The sequence below is a fragment of the Bombina bombina genome, chromosome 1 (genome assembly GCF_027579735.1).
Source record: "Bombina bombina isolate aBomBom1 chromosome 1, aBomBom1.pri, whole genome shotgun sequence".
NCBI lineage: Eukaryota > Metazoa > Chordata > Amphibia > Anura > Bombinatoridae > Bombina > Bombina bombina.
Genome location: NC_069499.1, coordinates 890,231,179 through 890,250,307, shown reverse-complemented (window position 1 = coordinate 890,250,307; position 19,129 = coordinate 890,231,179). Strand labels below are relative to the sequence as shown.

Below are 19,129 nucleotides of genomic sequence, written 5' to 3'. Positions count from 1 at the left end.
AATGATATATCTAAAGAAATAAATAAATATGTATATATCATAGTAAAAAAATAAATAAAAAAAAAATAAAAAAATAAATCTGTAGCATAAAACTCCTAACTAAAGTGTCACAAAGTACACTAAAAACCCATAAACTGCCTATTGACCCCTAAACCAAGGCCCTCCCGCATCACAAACACTAAAATAAAATTATTAACCCCTAATCTACCACTCCGGACATCGCCGCTACTTAAAAAATGTATTAACCCCTCTTCCGCCACTCCCTGACGTCGTCGCCACTATAACAAACCTATTAACCCCTAAACCGCCACCCTCCCGCATCGCAAACACTATTTAATGATTATTAACCCTTAATCTGCCGTCCGCCCACACCGGCGCTATAAGAAACCTATTAACCACTAAACCGCAAGCCCCCCACATCACTACATAAATATATTAACCCCTAACCCTAACGTAAGTCTAACCCTAACACCTCCTAACTTAAATATAATTAAAATAAATCTAAATAAAACGTACAATTATTAAACATTACAATAAAATTAAATAAATTAAATTAATAAAATACAAGTATCTAAATTACAAAAAAAATAAACACTAAATTACACAAAATAAAAAACGAAATTATCAAAAATAAAAACGAATTACTCCTAATCTAATAGCCCTATCAAAATAAAAAAAAGCTCCCCCAAAACAAAAAAAAGCCCTAGCCTACACTAAACTGCCAATGGCCCATAAAAGGGCCTTTTGCAGGGCATTGCCCCAAAGAAATCAGCTCTTTTACATAGCAATTAAAAATACAAACATCCCCCAACAGTAAAACCCACCACCCACACAATCAAACCCCCCAAATAAAATTCTATCTAAATGAACCTAAGCTAACCATTGCCCTGAAAAGGGCATTTGGATGGGCATTGCCCTTAAAAGGGCATTTAGCTCTTTTGGCATGCCCTGAAAAGGGCAATCAGCTCTTTTACGAAGTCCCCAAACCCAAAGCTAAAAATCCCAAACCCACCCAAAAAACCCTTAAAAAAACCTAACACTAACCCCTGAAGATCCACTTACAGTTTTCGAAGTCCGGACATCCATCCTCATCCAGCCAGCGCAGTCTTCATCCAAGTGGGCAAAAGTCCTCATCGAAGCAGGCAGAAGTCTTCATCCAAGCGGGCAGAAGTCCTCATCGAAGCTGGCAGAAGTCTTCATCCAGTCGGCATCTTCTCTCTTCATCCATCCGGCGTGGAGCGGGTCCATCTTCAAGACATCCAGCGCGGAGCATCCTCTTCTTCCATTCGTCGCTGGAAAATGAAGTTACCTTATTGGAATAGCCAATAGAATGCAAACTCAATCCTATTGGCTGAATCAGCCAATAGGATTGAGTTTGCATTCTATTGGCTATTCCAATAAGGTAACTTCATTTTCCTGCGACGATCGGAAGAAGAGGATGCTCCTTTATTTTAACTAGGTACCTAGTAAATAGTTAATAACTATTTACTAACTAGTCTACTTAGTTAATATAAATACAAACTTACCTGTGAAATAAAAATAAAACATAAGATAGCTACAATATAACTATTAGTAATATTGTAGCTATCTTAGGTTTTATTTTACAGGTAAGTATTTACCTATTTGTTTCCGCGATCGCAGATGTTAGGCTTTTTTTTGCCGGCTCTCCCCATTGGGAAATGGTGCACAAGCACGTCAAAACACTGCTTGTATTTGGGTGAGGTATGGAGCTCAACGCCACCATATCGCCCGCACAAGCCGGGTTTTTTCAAACCTGTAATAGCAGCGCTATAGGGAGGTGAAATACTGCCGCTTTTGTGGCAGTCGTTAATTTCCCTATAGCACTCAAAACTCGTAATCTAGCTGAAATGTATTTATTTCCAGGTATGGAGAGTCCACAAATCATTCTAATTACTAGTGGGATATTCCCCCCCTTGGCCAGCAGGAGGAGGCAAAGAGCACCCCAGCAGAGCTGTTAAGTATCACTTCCCTTACCCATAACCCCCAGTCATTCGGCCGAAGGAAAATGGAAAAAGAAGATAACACAAAGGTATAGAGGTGTCTGAGGTTTTTAAAAAAAAACAAAAAAAAAACTGCCGCTTGAACATAAATAAGGGCGGGTTGTTGACTCTCCATGCCTGGAAATAAATAGATTTATCAGGTAAGCATTAATTTTGTTTTCTTTCCTAAGGCATGGAGAGTCTACTAATCAGTCTAATTACTAGTGGGAACCAAAACCCAAGCTAGAGGACACAGAATGAAAGGGAGGGAGAACAAGACAGGCGGACCTAAACCGAAGGCACCACCGCTTGAAGAACTTTTCTCCCAAAAGAAGCCTTATCCGAAGCAAAAGTATCAAATTCATAGAATTTGGAAAAAGTATGTATGGAGGACCATGTGGCTGCCTTGCAAATTTGGTCCACCGAAGCTTCATTTTTGAAAGCCCAGGAAGATGAAACAGCTCTAGTTGAATGAGCCATAATTCTCTCAGGAGGCTGCTATCCAGCTGTCTCATAAGCTAAATGAATAAAATTTCTAAACCAGAGAGAAAGAGTAGTAGAAGTGGCCTTCTGACCCCTACGCTTACCAAAGAAAACAACGAACAGGGCAGAAGTCTGCTGAAAACTTTTAGTTGCTTAAAGGTAACATTTTAGAGCATGCACAACATCCAAGTTATGCAAAAGACGTTTCTTTTGTAAAGAAGGATTAGGACAAAAAGAAGAAACAACAATTTCCTGATTAATATTGCGATCTGACACTACCTTAGGGAGAAACCCCAGCTTAGTACGTAGGCCTGCCTTATCAGCATGAAAAATAAGGTAAGGGGAATCACACTGCAAAGCCGAAATTTTGGAAACACTGCGAGCAGAAGAAATAGCAATAAGAAAGAAGATAGCAACTTAATATCAACAGAATGCATTGGTTCAAATGGAGCCTGCTGCAAAACTTTAAGAACAAGATTAAGGCTCCAAGGAGGAGCCACAGGTTTAACCCCTTAATGACAGAGGACGTACCAGGTACGTCATAGGAAAAAACTCCCTTAATGACAATTGACGTACCTGGTACGTCCTCTGTTGTCTGAAGTGCTGGAAGCGATCACGATCGCTTCCAGCTGCTTCCAAGGGATTGTAGTGATGCCTCAATATTGAGGCATCACTGCAATCCCCTATTTTACATACCGATGCAGAAAGGGCCACTCTGTGGCCCTCTCTGCATCGGCCATTCATGCTAACAAATTCGTTGGTGGGTGGGAGCAGCTTTTGTCTATATGAGCCTCAGTTGTTTCTTTGCCAAAGCGATCTGACAACGGTGGTTATGACCGGAGGGGCGTTTGCAGGCCTGATTCTGACCAAGGCCGGAACAAAAGACTGAACGTCTGGCAGATCTGCCAGATGTTTATGTAAAAGAATAGACAGTGCAGAAATCTGTCCCTCCTGAAGAAAAGACAAGAATCGAGGAACCCTTACTTTGTTCCTATAGAAATCCTTTGAATTACACCAATGAAGGTATTTACGCCATACCTTATGGTAAATTCTGCGATTAACCGGTTTACGAGCCTGAAGCATAGTATCTATGACTTTCTCAGAGAAGCCATGTCTAGCCAGAACTAGACATTCAATCTCCGAGCAGTCAGCTTCAGAGAATCCAGATTTAAATGAAGAAAGGGACCCTGAAGTAGAAGGTCCTTCCTCAAAGGTAACCTCCAAGGCGTAAGAGATGACATTGTCACCAGATACGCAAACCAGGACAGACGCTCTGTCCTGCTTGATGCAAGCTATTACTTGTGGAAGTAAAGCAAACGGAGGAAACAAGTATGCTAGATTGAAGTTCCAAGGAACTGCCAGAGCATCTAACAGAACGGCTTGAGGGTCTCTTGATCTTGAACCGTACTTTGGAAACTTGGCGTTTTGACGTGACGCCATCAGATCCAACTCCCAAACCCTTCACCTGTGAGTTATCGTGAAAACCTCTGGGTGGAGAGCCCACTCTCCCGGATGAAAAGTCTGCCTGCACAGAAAATCCGCCTCCCAGTTGTCCACCCCTGGTATGACAAAGAAGACTTGGATTGTTCCAGCTTGGAAAAGGAGGAGGAAGACTTTTGTCCCTTAAAGTTACGAAAGGAACGAAAATTAGAACTCTGTCGACCCTTAGGTCTATTCTTTTTATCTTTAGTTAGGAAAGTGCCCTTTCCACCTGTAATTTCGTAAATTATTTCAGCCAGACCCGGGCCAAACAAGGTTTTACCCTTATAAGGCAAAGATAAAAGCTTGGACTTGGATGTTACATCTGCAGACCAGTATTTTAACCACAGAGCTCTGCGAACTAAAACAGTAAAACCGGAAATCTTAGCTCCCAGCCTAAGAACTTGCATGTTGGCATCACAAATAAAGGTATTGGCTAGCTTTAGAGCCTTGATCCTGTCATGGATCTCCTCTATAGTCGTCTCTTCTAAGATTAGAGTAGATAAGTTATCGCACCAATAAGATGCTGTCCCCGCAACTGCAGCAATACTAGCAACAGGCTGCCACTTCAATCCCTGATGAATATACATTTTCTTCAAAAAAGCCTCAAGCTTCTTATCCATGGGATCCTTGAAAGAACAACTATTTTCAATGGGAATAGTAGTTCTCTTGGCAAGAGTAGGGATAGCTCCCTCTACCTTGGGCACTGTGCGCCATGAGTCAGCAACAGGGAACATCTTTTTAAAAACGGGACGGGGAAAAAGAAATCCCTGGTTTATCCCATTCCTGAGATATGATATCTACCATACGGTCTGGAACCGAAAACACTTCCACAGATGAGGGTTCATCATATACCCTATTAAGTTTACTAGACCTCTTTGGATTCTCCACGACAGACTTGTCAGATTCTTCCAAAGTAGCAAGAACCTCCTTTAAAAAGTACTCAAAAGTGTTCTAACTTAAATCTGAAATTAATCTCCTCTAAATCTGCAGAATTAGTCACCACAGTATCAGAATCTGATAATTCTCCCTCAGAAGCCACTGAGGTACCATCCTCATCAGATAACTGAGACAAACTGACTAATGCAGCCTTAGCAGAGTCAGAACCCTTATTAACATCCATATATTTAGATTTCCTCTTGTGCTTACCTGCTGTCAGGGTGCCAGGAATCAGACTGAGACGAGAAGTGCAAAAATAATCACACATTTAATAATAGCAATAATAAAAAGTCCACAAGTCAAATAACAAGCCATGAGTCAAAACAAGAGCTGGTAGACAGACGAGCCGAGTCAGGAGCCAAAGCGAATAGTTAGACGAGCCGGAATCAGCAACAAGGAAAACAACAGAATTGGGAACAAGCCAGGGATTAGGAACCAGGAAGGACGTCAGGCAGCCAGGTAATACACAGGAACTCTCACAAACAGGTCTGAGACAACGCAAAAGCAAAGCATACTGAACAGAGGCCCTTTAAATAATAAGTGATGACATCACAATTCTGAGACTGCATCCTGTCTCACACAAATGATGCACACCAGTCTGGCCATAAAAGGAAGTGCAGGAAATGAGCAGCATCCCCCACAATGCACCATAGTCAGGAAGAGAGGTGAGTAAAATGGCTGCCAGCAGCACATGACAAACAAAACAGGGAAAAACCCTGACACCTGTCACTTTCAGAAAAGCTGATAAAGCTGCTGAAACCGCAGAAGTTATCTGCACAGCAAAATCCCCAGGTAAATAAACACCCCCAGGAGGTTGTTGAGAGGAACCACAGGGCACTGCATGTGAGGCTTTGGACGTTTGAGGGGAAAGCTGAAGCATTGCTAGGACAACATTATCCTGAGAGACAGAAGGCTCTGAGAGAGAAATCTTATCTTTAAACAATAAAGTTTTATTTAAGCAGGAGGAGCAAAATTAAACAGGAGGAATAACATTAGCCTCCAAGCAAAATAAACATTTCTCAAAAAAAACCTACTTTCTTCATTAGTATCCATAACTGTGAATAAATTGGCCCCCACAAGAAATTAGTAAAATAAATATTGTGCCCTAAAACATATACACTCTGTATAACTTTTTGTATAAAGCAAAAACCAGCACTGTAATACCTCTGCTTTGCTGAGGACTTACCACCTCCTGAACCAGAAGAGTACACCCACTAGCTATCCTGGATCACCCACGATTGTAGCTGAAACCGTGTAGTCAGGAGCCGAAAAATGTGCACTGAAATCACACTATGATAACTGCACAGTAGATATTCTTGAGATAGAGACAAAAGAACGTCCACATACTCCTCTACCAACTCCGCTATGAACTCCAAAAAGCGGAAGTGCGGAGGAACGGTCATGTGACCACAACTAAAAGGAACTGCGCCACCAACAAAAAAATGGCGCAAAAATAATTCCAGCTCAAATAGTAAAATAGTTACACACTGAAAATGAACTATCCCCCAATAAAGAGTATTCAAACCCAGACCTCTGGGATTCCAACCACTGAGCCATAGCTACAAGTGTCTAATATCTCTCAAGCCCAAGATTAAATTCTGTCAGCCTATTTTAATGCAGTGCCCCCATATACATCCAGATTTCTAAGCATAAAAATAAAGGAGTCCCAATAATGAAAACTACAAGAAAATTAACCCTTAGAGTGCTGGTACCTTCAAAACCTAGAAGGGAAACAATTACCTGTGGCTGCTGCTGTCCAGCAGGGAACAACTTCTATGGTGTAGCAGATACCTTCTCTTCTGCCATGGACCAGTAGAAAAGGAAAGAACAGAGTAACCAACCCTGGCTTTCTATAATTGGGTTAGCAATAATGTTAGAAGTAAAGCAAAGACAACCTTGCCGCCTTCTAACTGCTAAAAGCCACCATTACTCTTACTAAAGAGATTGACATGGACAAAGTATAGCCCCTAATCCTTGCTTGCAGTAAATAGTACCCATTAAAGGATTAAATATCTTCAGACACCATTTTAGCACATCCTCCCTTGACAGAGGCAAAGAGAATGACTGGGGGTTATGGGTAAGGGACGTGATACTTAACAGCTCTGCTGGGGTGCTCTTTGCCTCTTCCTGCTGGCCGCCAGGAGTGAATATCCCACTAGTAATTAGAATGATTTGTGGACTCTCCATGCCTTAGGAAAGAAAATAGTTTTTCCAATTACTTTTTTTACAAGCTGCAGAGTATTAAATGTATGAAAATTCCTCTTTGCTCTTTCTTACTCTTTCTTTCTTTTCCTTTCATTGTGTATTTATTTTTTTCCTTTTTCAGTGTACTGTTAGTGAATAATTGAGACTTAATAACTGCAAATGATGATAACTCAGGCAGAATGACATTTTCTTTTTTCTTTATTTACAACATGCTAAATGTTTACATAGCAATGACAAGAAGTTTTATAAGTTCTTAATAGTACATGTTTTGACACATTTGTTGTTGCTGTCGTGTGGAAGAACAAATGGAGAAAGGCTTCTTCTTTTTCTTGCCTTTTGGATGACGATGTAATGAGAAATCTATGTGTAAATCTATATCCAGCGTTGTTATTTATGTATAATTGTTTCCACTGAAAAACTAATACAAGCAAACTTCACTAAAAATATTTCAACATAAATGTCTGAGAATTAGTTGTTTAGGGTTTATTTGTGTATATGAATTAGCTAGTTCTGTGTTTTGAAGCCACACCCTAATAAAATGGGTTGAGTTTGAAGGTATAGGGGATGAATTCTCAAGCTACGAATGGAGCTTGATGCCCCTTGTTTCGGAAACAGAAGTTATGAAGCAGCGGTCTAAAGACCGCTGCTCCATAACTTGTCGCCTGCTCTGAGTCGGCAGACAGAAATCAACCCAATCGAATACGATCGGGTTGATTGACACCCCCTGCTAGTGGCTGATTGGACGCAAATATGTCTTTTATACCCCAATGTGAGTGTAATTTCTTCTGCTGGCTGTGTTTACACAGCTTATCTATAGCTTGGACCAAAGGCCATAAACTTTTAGAATAGGTGGGGATACCACAGGCTAAATCAACTATTTCAAATGTCAATATAAGGGTAAAGGAAATACTTGTAAATAATTTTACACTCCAGCATGTAAAGTTGATCATTGCAAACAAATTAAAGGGAAGAACATTTTTGAGTAAACTGTCCCTTTAAGCTATCCAATGCATAAATTAATTGCGTAATTTAGCATAAATTGATTAAATGAGTTTGAGCAACAAACATTGAAAACATTTAAATGTTAACTAATGTTAGCTTTATTTTAGCCAGGTGGTGCACCTACTAAAAAGGCCCTGGTTAAAAATACTGGTATTGTCTTCTCACCCACACCTAGAGTAGATACATTTAAATTGACTAAAGATCTTTATTCATATGGGCGTAAATTAATTTTACACAAAATGTACACTCAGCAAATTGATTTGTCTGAACAACAGGCTTTATTAGATTTCATTGAATTACTTAATGAAAGTAAAAAAACAAATGATAAGAATGTTTAATTATAACTTTCTATTAAGTCTAAATGTATGCATTTATGACACAGATGTCTAAGGTCCCTCAAGATCAGGTACATTTAAAGGTTGTGAGTCAAGAGCTACTATCTTTACAAGAGAATAGAGGTACGAATTTGGAACCAGGACAGCTACTGGCTTAAAACGATATTGAGATATGGGATGATGTAGTGGGTAAACATTCGGGTAAGGGGGCAACATTGTACTTTGGTCCAAGTGTTCTTGGGTCCAAGAAGGCAAAGGGTAATGTTTGGCAGTTTTTCTTTTGTCCCTGCTCCCTCAGGTAACCTCTGTTCATCATATCATTATTGAGACCTATCATGTCACACATTAAACCCTACTACAAGGAGTCTGGGATTATATTGGGTAATTCATACCTTCCAACACTTCCCAGAGGCACCCACAGATGTTTTGCTGGCGGGGTGACAAAGGTAGAATAATAGGCTTATATTAGGAGGGACTGGGCATGTTAAGGGCAAGATCATGGTAAGCCAGGTGTGTCCTGGGTGTAGGGTTGCCACCTTTAGTTCAGACCACACCTGCTCACTCTTGCGCCATGCACAGCGCATCAAAACAAATGTTTGCAGAGTATGCACTGCATAATAACACATAAACACAAACTTGCACATAGACATTCACAATCTCATACACGATATATACATATATATATATATATTTATATATACATATACATATATATATATATATATATATATATATATATATACACACACACACAATGCATATTATGTTAGAGAACTGACCTAACTTTATACAACACATGTTATTATAGAAAACTGAGATACGTATATACAGTACATGCCATGAGAAATAAATGAGATATAAGGGCAGAAATGAAAAATATCTTGAGAAAGAAAAGAGCTGAGGACATATAGGAGATCACCAACTACAGCACAGATGAAATGTAAAAATAGAATCAAGACCTCACATTAGAGAGAGTAAATCTTAGCAGATAAACAGGCCTTATAGAATAGAAATCTAAATGTAGAGTGAGTGTAGGTGGGTTATTATTATTTAATGTGTCAGGACAAGTAGATGGTCAATAGGGACAAGTATGTGTTTTGTTAGTTTTAATTTCCACATTCCTGGAAAATAGGAACCAGATCTGAGCAGACATATAAATAATTAAAATACTACAAAATCAGAACAGAGATATAAAAGAATGAAAGTTATAAGAGTTTATTTATAAAGGCCACAGATCAGGCCTAGTGCAGTAAGAAATCACATGACAGACGATAATTCAGATACTTGTTTACTGATGGATGAACAATGCCCCTTGAATACAATACTGGAGGCCACAGATCAACTCCACTGAATAAAATCTGAGAAACAAAACAAACAGGATTAACCCAAACTGCCTGAACTACCACAACGGCATTACACTCATCCCCATTACCTGCTAACTATTAAATACTGCCTTACCTAATTATCTTCAACCTCAATAGACCACCCAACACTATTAACCCTCTCCCTATTTGACTTCCTTAAACGCAATTGACCCTTACTGTGCTTGCTAAATCTTCTGAATTAGCAACTACTGCCATATACTGTTCCACATCCACCAACCAAGTAGTAGCAACCTTGGGAGACACTTATTCCCACATCATGAAAAACAAGTTTCTTTCAACAGGCCCCCACTTATGATTATCTTACCAATTAGACCACCAAGCAAATGTGAACACTGCACCTCAGACCCCGCCACCACCACCTAAATGTACATCTCTGTCTTAAAACTGGTTCTTGTGAATTTCTCGTTGTATCTTAGTTCATGATTGAACATAGTTTGCTCATCTTCATTGCAGATGAAAGCTCCAAAAGGAACAGTGTGGCTGCAGGTAAAATGAAGTTGCATTTTATAGGTTAAAGGTTAATTATGATTAGAGGAGCGTTGTGGGATGTGATTAATTAAAGTAGGAATTTCCTAGAAAACATTTTAAAGAGACATGAAACACATTTTTGTATTTCATGATTCAGATAGAAAATACAATTTAAAAAAAGTTTCCAATTTGCTTCACATTTGTGTAGTTCTCATATTATTCTTTGTTGATGAGACATCTAGATAGCTAGCATACACATGTCTGGAGCAATCTAGTGCTCTTGCTAATGTATAGCATTGTTGAAAAACTGCTGCCATATAGTACTGCAGACGTGTATGTGCCTGAACTTAACTTCCTACTTTTCAACAAAGAATAACAGGAAGACAAAGAAAATTTGATTATAAAAGTAAATTGGAAAGTTGTTTAAAATTGTATGTTCTATCTGAATCATGAAAGAATATGGGAAAGTTTTCTTGGGTGCAGGGCTTAATTAAGTTAGGGATTCCCCTATGGGTGGTGGTTAACTAAGATGGGTGTCTATTGAACAATAGCAGTAAAACTGAGTATAGCATATTGATTGGAAAGTTATTTAGAATTGGGGGTTGCCTAGGAGATTAAGGTGGAGCTACAGTAGAGTTGGTACTTTGGTTCTCTTGGAGGCTGCATTTTTGTTATTGTAGCAAGTTGGTAGTGTGTATGGTGTTGTTTAAGTCTAGTGGCAGATTAGTAATAATGCATCTCCCTGTATAATATAATTTTTCCTATAAATTATTTCACTGTTTATCTTATCCCACCATAACCGTTTTCCTTATCTTTCATACTTACTCTATGATAGCACAGGATGCGATAAGCAATATCTCTGGAGCGTGGTAACATTAGCAGTGCACGCAACTTGATATTACAAGTTTTGGTAAATTTTACAAATAGGAGATAGTGGCACTACTTAGTAACATAACAGGATTGATATAGAACTATAGAAATTACAGGGGGATAATTATGTCTCCTCCTGGTGCTAGAAGAACAAGACAAGTGGGCACGAAGAGAAATGTCCAATTATGTATTGTACAGGTTTAGAAATCAGCAGTGCTGAACATAAAAACAAATGTCCATAGGGCAGGAGATACGGTCTTACGCGTTTCAGCGAAGCATTGCCTTACACATAGACCTCCTGGTGCTACCAACTCCACATAAATTTGAACATATATAATTGGGAGCTAAGAAAGGGAGCTAAGGGGCAGCTATTTCTAAAACTTTAAGTTTATTTATATAGATTAAAAAATATACTATTTATAATGGGATAGAAAGTGAGCATAGTGGAACAGAAAAAAACATGTTTTCAAAAAAGAGCTGAAAACTTCTCACCTCCAAGTGGCAAAAAAGCCCTTGTTTAGGAGGACGCCCATTCCAGGTCTCAGAGAAGTGCCAGCGGAGCTGATATAAAAAAACTGCTGGAGATGATAGAGAAAAATGCCCCCAAGATTCCTGGTCGATAGATGGATACCTTGGCGTCGGGTGTAGACAACGTTCACACACCTCTAACAGGCAGAAAAAGTTTTAACTTCTGGAGTCAAGGTGACGTGTTTCAGCTCGTATACGGGCCTTTCTCAAACCAAAAGAGACTGTAGAAAACTCTAAAAACATTTTGAAGATTTAAATAAAATGGCGATCAATCAGAAAGCAGCTGCTCTTCTCTGGTCGCCACTTAGGAGAAACCGCTCTTCAAATACTAACGGCTATAGGGAGTAGTTCTCAAATAGGTCCACGAGACGTACATCATGGCGACCAGTCCGAATCACGCCTACTACCTCCGTTATTTTGAATTTAGCATCTCGTTTCTTAGTTTCCATCCAGGTCCGCGTAAAAGTGCTAGAAAGTTTTTCCATCAATCAGATTAGCGCCTACCACTACCATTGTTTTCAATGGGAAATGTTTTAATTCCCTATTTTTTGCTTTTAAACAACTTAAACCAACAATAGCTATTACTTTTATAAATCCTCTTTTTTCCTACATATATGTTACTCTGACATACACAATCTAACAGTTTTTATGTGAGTTAAATTAAAGTGTAAAGTATGTAATTCTCTGTCACATTTTCAAGTTATTTATGTAACTCATTTCACAAAAACACCCAATAATTGTTGTTTTCATTCATATCTCTAGGGTGTATACTGTTTAGAAGGTATATCCACTTTGTTTATGCTTGTAATAATACATTTGTAGGATCTCCACCCCTAATGCCTGGATTGATTTGTTCAAGTCCCCAGCATTTTAAGTGTTTTTTATTACCATCATGGTAGTGATGAAAGTGTTTAGCTACTGTGGTTAATTTTTTGTCCTTTTCTAAATCCTTAGGAGCATTTCTAATATTACACAAGTGTTTTATGATCCTGGTACCGAAATTCCTCGTTGACATTCCTACATAATACAAATTCTCACAGCCACATGATATGCAGTAGATTATGTTGGGGGGTTTTTTTGGGAAGGGGTTTATCTTAAAGTGACTTTTAATTATGCAGCTGCATATAAAAATATTTATAAAACGCACTAATCATTTTTATCATCAGTAAGAAAAAGAGCACATTGCAAACCTGGCAGAAATACAAAATTTGCATTATGATAAGCTATTCATTAAATTGACAATAGCTTCATATTCGATTTAGCTTTATACAGTAGCAAACAATGAAACTGTTCAGCTATGAAAAACTTTAAAATAATACAATGATTTTTCAGTAGAAAATTTAGTCAAGAATAAAAAAAGACAATCGGCTAGATTACGAGTTTTTCATTTTGAGCTGTGCGGTGCTAATGAGCAGTTTATGCTCACCGCTCACTTACAGACAGCGCTGGTATTACAGGTTTTTACAACCCAGACAAGAAGTGAGCGTCAAGCAAAATTCTGCCCCTTACCGCACTCCAATACCAGCACTGCTTACGTTAGCGGTGAGCTGGTGTAACGTGCTTGTGCACGATTTCCCCATAGGAATCAACGGAGAGAGCCGGCTGAACAAAAGTCTAACACCTGCAAAAAAGCAGCATAAAACTCCTTAACGCAGCCCCATTGATTTATGTCTACACCTAACACCCTAACATGAACCCCGAGTCTAAACACCCCTAATCTTACACTAATTAACCCCTAATCTGCTGCTCCGGACACCGCCGCCACCTACATTATACTTATGAACCCCTAATCTGCTGCCCCCAACATCGCCAACACCTATACTTATACTTATTAACCCCTAATCTGCCGCCCCTACCTACATTTATTAACCCCTAATCTGCTGCCTCAACATCGCCGCCACTATAATAAACATATTAACCCCTAAACCGTCGCACTCCCACCTCGCAAACATTAGTTAAATATTATTAACCCCTAATCTGCCGGCCCTAACATCGCCGCCACCTACCTACATTTATTTACCCCTAATCTGCCGCCCCCAACGTCGCCACCACTATTATAAATGTATTAACCCCTAAACCTAAGTCTAACCCTAACACCCCCTAACTTAAATATAATTTAAATAAAGATAAATAAAATTACTATAATTAACTAAATTATTTCTATTTAAAACTAAATACTTACCTATAAAATAAACCCTAAGCTAGCTACAATATAACTAATAGTTACATTGTATCTAGTTTAGGGTTTATTTTTATTTTACAAGCAAGTTTGTATTTATTTTAACTAGGTAGAATAGTTACTAAATAGTTATTAACTATTTAATAAACTACCTAGCTAAAATAAATACAAAAGTACCTGTAAAATAAAACCTAACCTAAGTTACAATAACACCTAACACTTCACTATAATTAAATTAATTCCCTAAACTAAATACAATTAAATAAAATGATCTAAAGTACAAAAAAACCCACTAAATTACAGAAATTAATAAACAAATTACAAGATTTTTAAACTAATTACACCTAATCTAATCCCCCTAACAAAATAAAAAAGCCCCCCAAAATAAAAAAAAATCCCTACCCTACACTAAATTACAAATAGCCCTTAAAAGGGCCTTTTCAGGACATTGCCCCAAAGTAATCGGCTCTTTTACCTGTAAAAAAAATTACAAATCCCCTCAACATTAAAACCCACCACCCACACAACCAACCCTACTCTAAAACCCACCTAATACGCCCTTAAAAAAACCTAACACTAACCCCTTGAAGATCACCTTACCGGGAGAAGTCTTCACCCAACCGGGCCGAAGTCCTCAACGAATCCGGCAGAAGTGGTCCTCTAGATGGGCAGAAGTAGTCCTCCAGACGGGCAGAAGTCTTCATCCAGACGGCATCTTCTATCTTGATCCATCCGGCGCAGAGCGGGTCCATCTTCAAGACATCCAACGCGGAGCATCCTCTTCTTTCCACGGTGACTGAAGAATGAAGGTACCTTTAAGTGACGTCATCCAAGATGGCGTCCCTTCAATTCCGATTAGCTGATAGAATTCTATCAGCCAATCGGAATTAAGGTAGAAAAAAATCCTATTGGCTGATGCAATCAGCCAATAGGATTGCAGTTCAATCCTATTGGCTGATCCAATCGGCCAATAGAATGCAAGCTCAATCCTATTGGCTGTTTGGATCAGCCAATAGGATTGAACTTCAATCCTATTGGCTGATTGCATCAGCCAATAGGATTTTTTCTACCTTAATTCCGATAGGCTGTTAGAATTCTATCAGCCAATCGGAATTGAAGGGACGCCATCTTGGCTGACGTCACTTAAAAGGTACCTTCATTCTGTGTTAGCCGTCAATTGAAGAGGATGCTCTGCGTCGGATGTCTTGATGATGAACCCACTCCATGCCGGATGGATGAAGATAGAAGATGCCGTCTGGATGAAGACTTCTCCCGGTAAGGTGATTTTCAAGGGGTTAGTGTTAGTTTTTTTTTAAAGGGGTATTGGGTGGGTTTTAGAGTAGGGTTGGTTGTGTGGGTGGTGGGTTTTAATGTTGGTGGGGGGTTTGTAATTTCTTTCACACGTAAAAGAGCTGATTACTTTGGGGCAATGCCCCCGCAAAAGGCCCTTTTAAGGGCTATTTGTAATTCAGTGTAGGGTAGGGCTTTTTTTTTATTTTGGGGGGGCTTTTTTATTTTGTTAGGGGGATTAGATTAGGTGTAATTAGTTTAAAAATATTGTAATTTTTTTTCTGTAATTTAGTGTTTGTTTGTTTTTTTGTACTTTAGATAATTTTATTTCATTGTATTTAATTTAGGGAATTAATTTAATTATAGTGTAGTGTTAGGTGTAATTGTAACTTAGGTTAGGTTTTATTTTACAGGTAACTTTGTATTTATTTTAGCTAGGTAGTAATTAAATAGTTAATAACTATTTAATAACTATTGTACCTTGTTAAAATAAATACAAACTTGCCTGTAAAATAAAAATAAACCCTTAGATAGCTACAATGTAACTATTAGTTATATTGTAGCTAGCTTAGGGTTTATTTTACAGGTAAGTATTTCATTTTAAATAGGAATAATTTAGTTAATTATAGTAATTTTATTTCAATTTCTTTTAATTATATTTAAGTTAGGGGTTAGGTTTAGGGTTAGACTTAGGTTTAGGGGTTAATAACTTTAATATAGTGGTCGGCGACGTTGGGGGTGGCAGATTAGGGGTTAATAAATGTAGGTAGGTGTCGGCGATGTTAGGGCCAGCAGATTAGGGGTTAATAATATTTAACTAATGTTTGCGAGGCAGGAGTGCGGCGGTTTAGGGGTTAATATATTTATTATAGTGGCGGCGATGTCCGGTTCGGCAGATTAGGGGTTAAAAATGTTTTTTAGTGTTTGCGATGTGGGGGGGGGCTCGGTTTAGGGGTTAATAGGTAGTTTATGGGTGTTAGTGTACTTTTTAGCACTTTAGTTAAGAGTTTTAACTACTGACTTTAAAATGCGGTACCAGTCTTGACAGGAGAATGTGTACCGCTCACTTTTTGGCAGACTCGTAATACCGGCGCTATTAAAGTCCCATTGAAAATATAGGATACGCAATTGACGTAAGTGGATTTGCTGTATTTCCAAGTCTGGCCAAAAAAGTGAGCGGTACACCTGTACCTTCAAGACTCGTAATACCAGCGGGTGTTAAAAAGCAGCGTTGGGACCGGCCAACGCTGCTTTTTAAACCTAACGCCAAACTCGTAATCTAGCCGAATGAATTTTCTAAAGCAAAAAGAGTACACTGTTAGCTATTTCATAGATAAAGCTATGACCAGGATGTAGAAATCCAAGCACAATGGCCTAAATTCTCAAAAGTGTAATTTAGTAGACCTAGCATAGTTACCAACACAAGGAGAACCCTTTTGCTAAAGGGTTCTATATAATAGCAAAAAAAAATGGAAATGTGTTCTCACGAGTAATGGCCTCTAATTTCATAATATTTTTGAAGCCTCTCACATGAATTTATTTTTTATATTAATCAAAGTTGCTGATAAGAGCTGCTGTACAGGGATTAACACCACCAATGACCCCAATAATCAACTTGTCTGGAAGTACTATCTTCGCATTAAGCCTTTTCCTTTCCTTGAGTGTACCACAGCTTTTATGGTTTTAACTTTAAAACCAGAAATTAAGTTAATGGCCTTTTGTCTTCTTTTTTTAAGGAACTCTGTTGTTCAGTCATTTTAGCCCTCAAGTTAAGGATAATGGAGATAGCAGAAGACCAAAGTGAAGCACAAGTAATCCATCCTGAATTGCATTGTTACCAATTGCATTAAGAATTTCCCTCAATGTCTGAAAATGCTCCAACAAGTGATCACCACATATTATGTCCACCTGACAAGTTGCATTAAGTTCCATTTTCCTTCTTAGGAAAATTTCTACATGTTTCATTGTAGCTTCTCCTAAAAAACATACAAACTTCTTCTCTAGTGGCTTAAAATGTCCTGTTCCTTCTTCAGCTCCCATGAACTCCAAAAGCAGAGAAACATCTAATTCAGGAGGAATGTGAAAAACAGGTTCTATTAATTGTGTTTGTCTTTCCTCTGTTAGTTGAGATAGGCTGTGGAACTGGTTTGGGAACTTCTAGATCATTTGCTTTATAGAAAGCACACATTTGTTTTTTTTCTTGTTCTTCCAAATTGACTACTATCTTGAAGACAAGGTCTTGTTATTGTCTGTCTGACCTGATATTATATAGAGGTTGCATCTGATGAACTACAATGTTGCACTTTGGACATCGGTTAGTGTAGTAAAATTGTTTAACTATGCAACTTTTACATAATGTATGAAGGCATTCTGTGATTGTTTTTAAGGATGTTACAATAAAAGGTATATTTTAACCTGAAAGCTGCTTTGGAGTGCTGCCTTTTGCTGGACCATTCTGTGATTGTTGTAGCATCTATTAGATAACATTTGCAGATTGAGCAGCACAGAATATAAGGATTTAGATCAGCCAGGTTAATTACGGTATACGCTCCTCTACATTCTCTTCAACAGACTCATCTTCTAAGGACTCCCCCTCAATATTCACATCTCCCCCTTCGTCCTCCAACCCTTCATTCCCCCTGGACATTTCATCCTTATCGTCAAATGAAGAAGTGGTAATTATGTTTTTATTTTTGCAGTTAATATATTGTCTGATTTTCTTTATATTACCAAATCTATCCATGATTTATTGTTTCTTACACATATGGTTACATACCTTGCAGTGTCCACATGCTATAGACCCACTGTATAAATGTTTTTTTTGCCCATATCTCTCATAGTGGCTTCTGACCCATTTGTTTTTTAGATTAGGGCCTCTTCTATTGGTAATGTTAGGACTCTCAGGGATTATGGATTTGGTGATAGGGTCACTTTAAAGTACCTGTCAGTGTTTCTGCAAGATAGATTTTATTGCCTTAGAATGTGTTAAATATGTTGTAATAAATCTCATTTCATTATCACACTCTCACATTTCTTTCCCTAGGTATTAATAGTTCATCTCTATCATGGTACTGGTACTAGGAATTTCGGTACCAGGATCATAGAACACTTGTGTAAAATTAAAAATGCTCCTTAGGATTTAGAAAAGGACAAAAAAATAACCACCGTAGCTAAACACCTTTATCACCACCATAATGGTAATGAAAACCACTTAAAATGCTGGGGACTTGAACAAATTAATCCAGGCATTAGGGTGGGGATCCTACAAATGTATTATTACAAGCAGAAACAAAGTGGATACACTTTCTAAACAGTATACACCCTAGAGGTATGAATGAAAACAACAATTATTGGGTGTTTTTGCGAATTGAGTTACAGAAATAACTTGAAAATGTGACAGAGAATTACATACTTTAAACTTTAATTTAAACTTACATAAAAATCTATCAGATTGTGTATGTCAGAGTAATATATATGTAGGAACAATGAGGATTTATAAAAGTAATAGCTATTGATGGTTTAAAAGCAAAAAAATAGAGACTTAAAAATTTCCTATTGAAAACAATGGTAGCAGTAGGCGCTAATCGCATTGGTGGAAAAACTTTCTAGCACTACGCGGACCTAAATGGGAACTAAGAAACCAGATGCTAAATTCAAAATAACGGAGGTAGTAGGCGTGATTCTGATTGGTCGTCATAATAGATTTTATTGCCTTAGAATGTGTAGAATATTTTGTAATAAATCTTACTTCATTATCACACTCTTTCACATTTCTTTTCCTAGGTATTAATAGTTCATCTCTATCATGGTTTAGGGCTCTGTGATATGCTCTACTAAGCCATCTTAGACTATATCCTCTTTGGAGAAATCTCTGTCTGAGTTCTGATGCTGCTACCTTGAATGATTCAAGATCAGAGCAGTTTCTTCTCTCAAATATTCCCCTATTGATAAACCCCTTATAGTAGA

General features: G+C 38.2%; 1 pseudogene; it reads right to left on the bottom strand.

Moving 5' to 3' along the window:
- Window positions 1-16,895: 16,895 nt before the first annotated feature.
- LOC128661541 (polycomb group RING finger protein 6-like) lies at window positions 16,896-17,906 on the bottom strand (annotated as a pseudogene).
- Window positions 17,907-19,129: the final 1,223 nt, after the last annotated feature.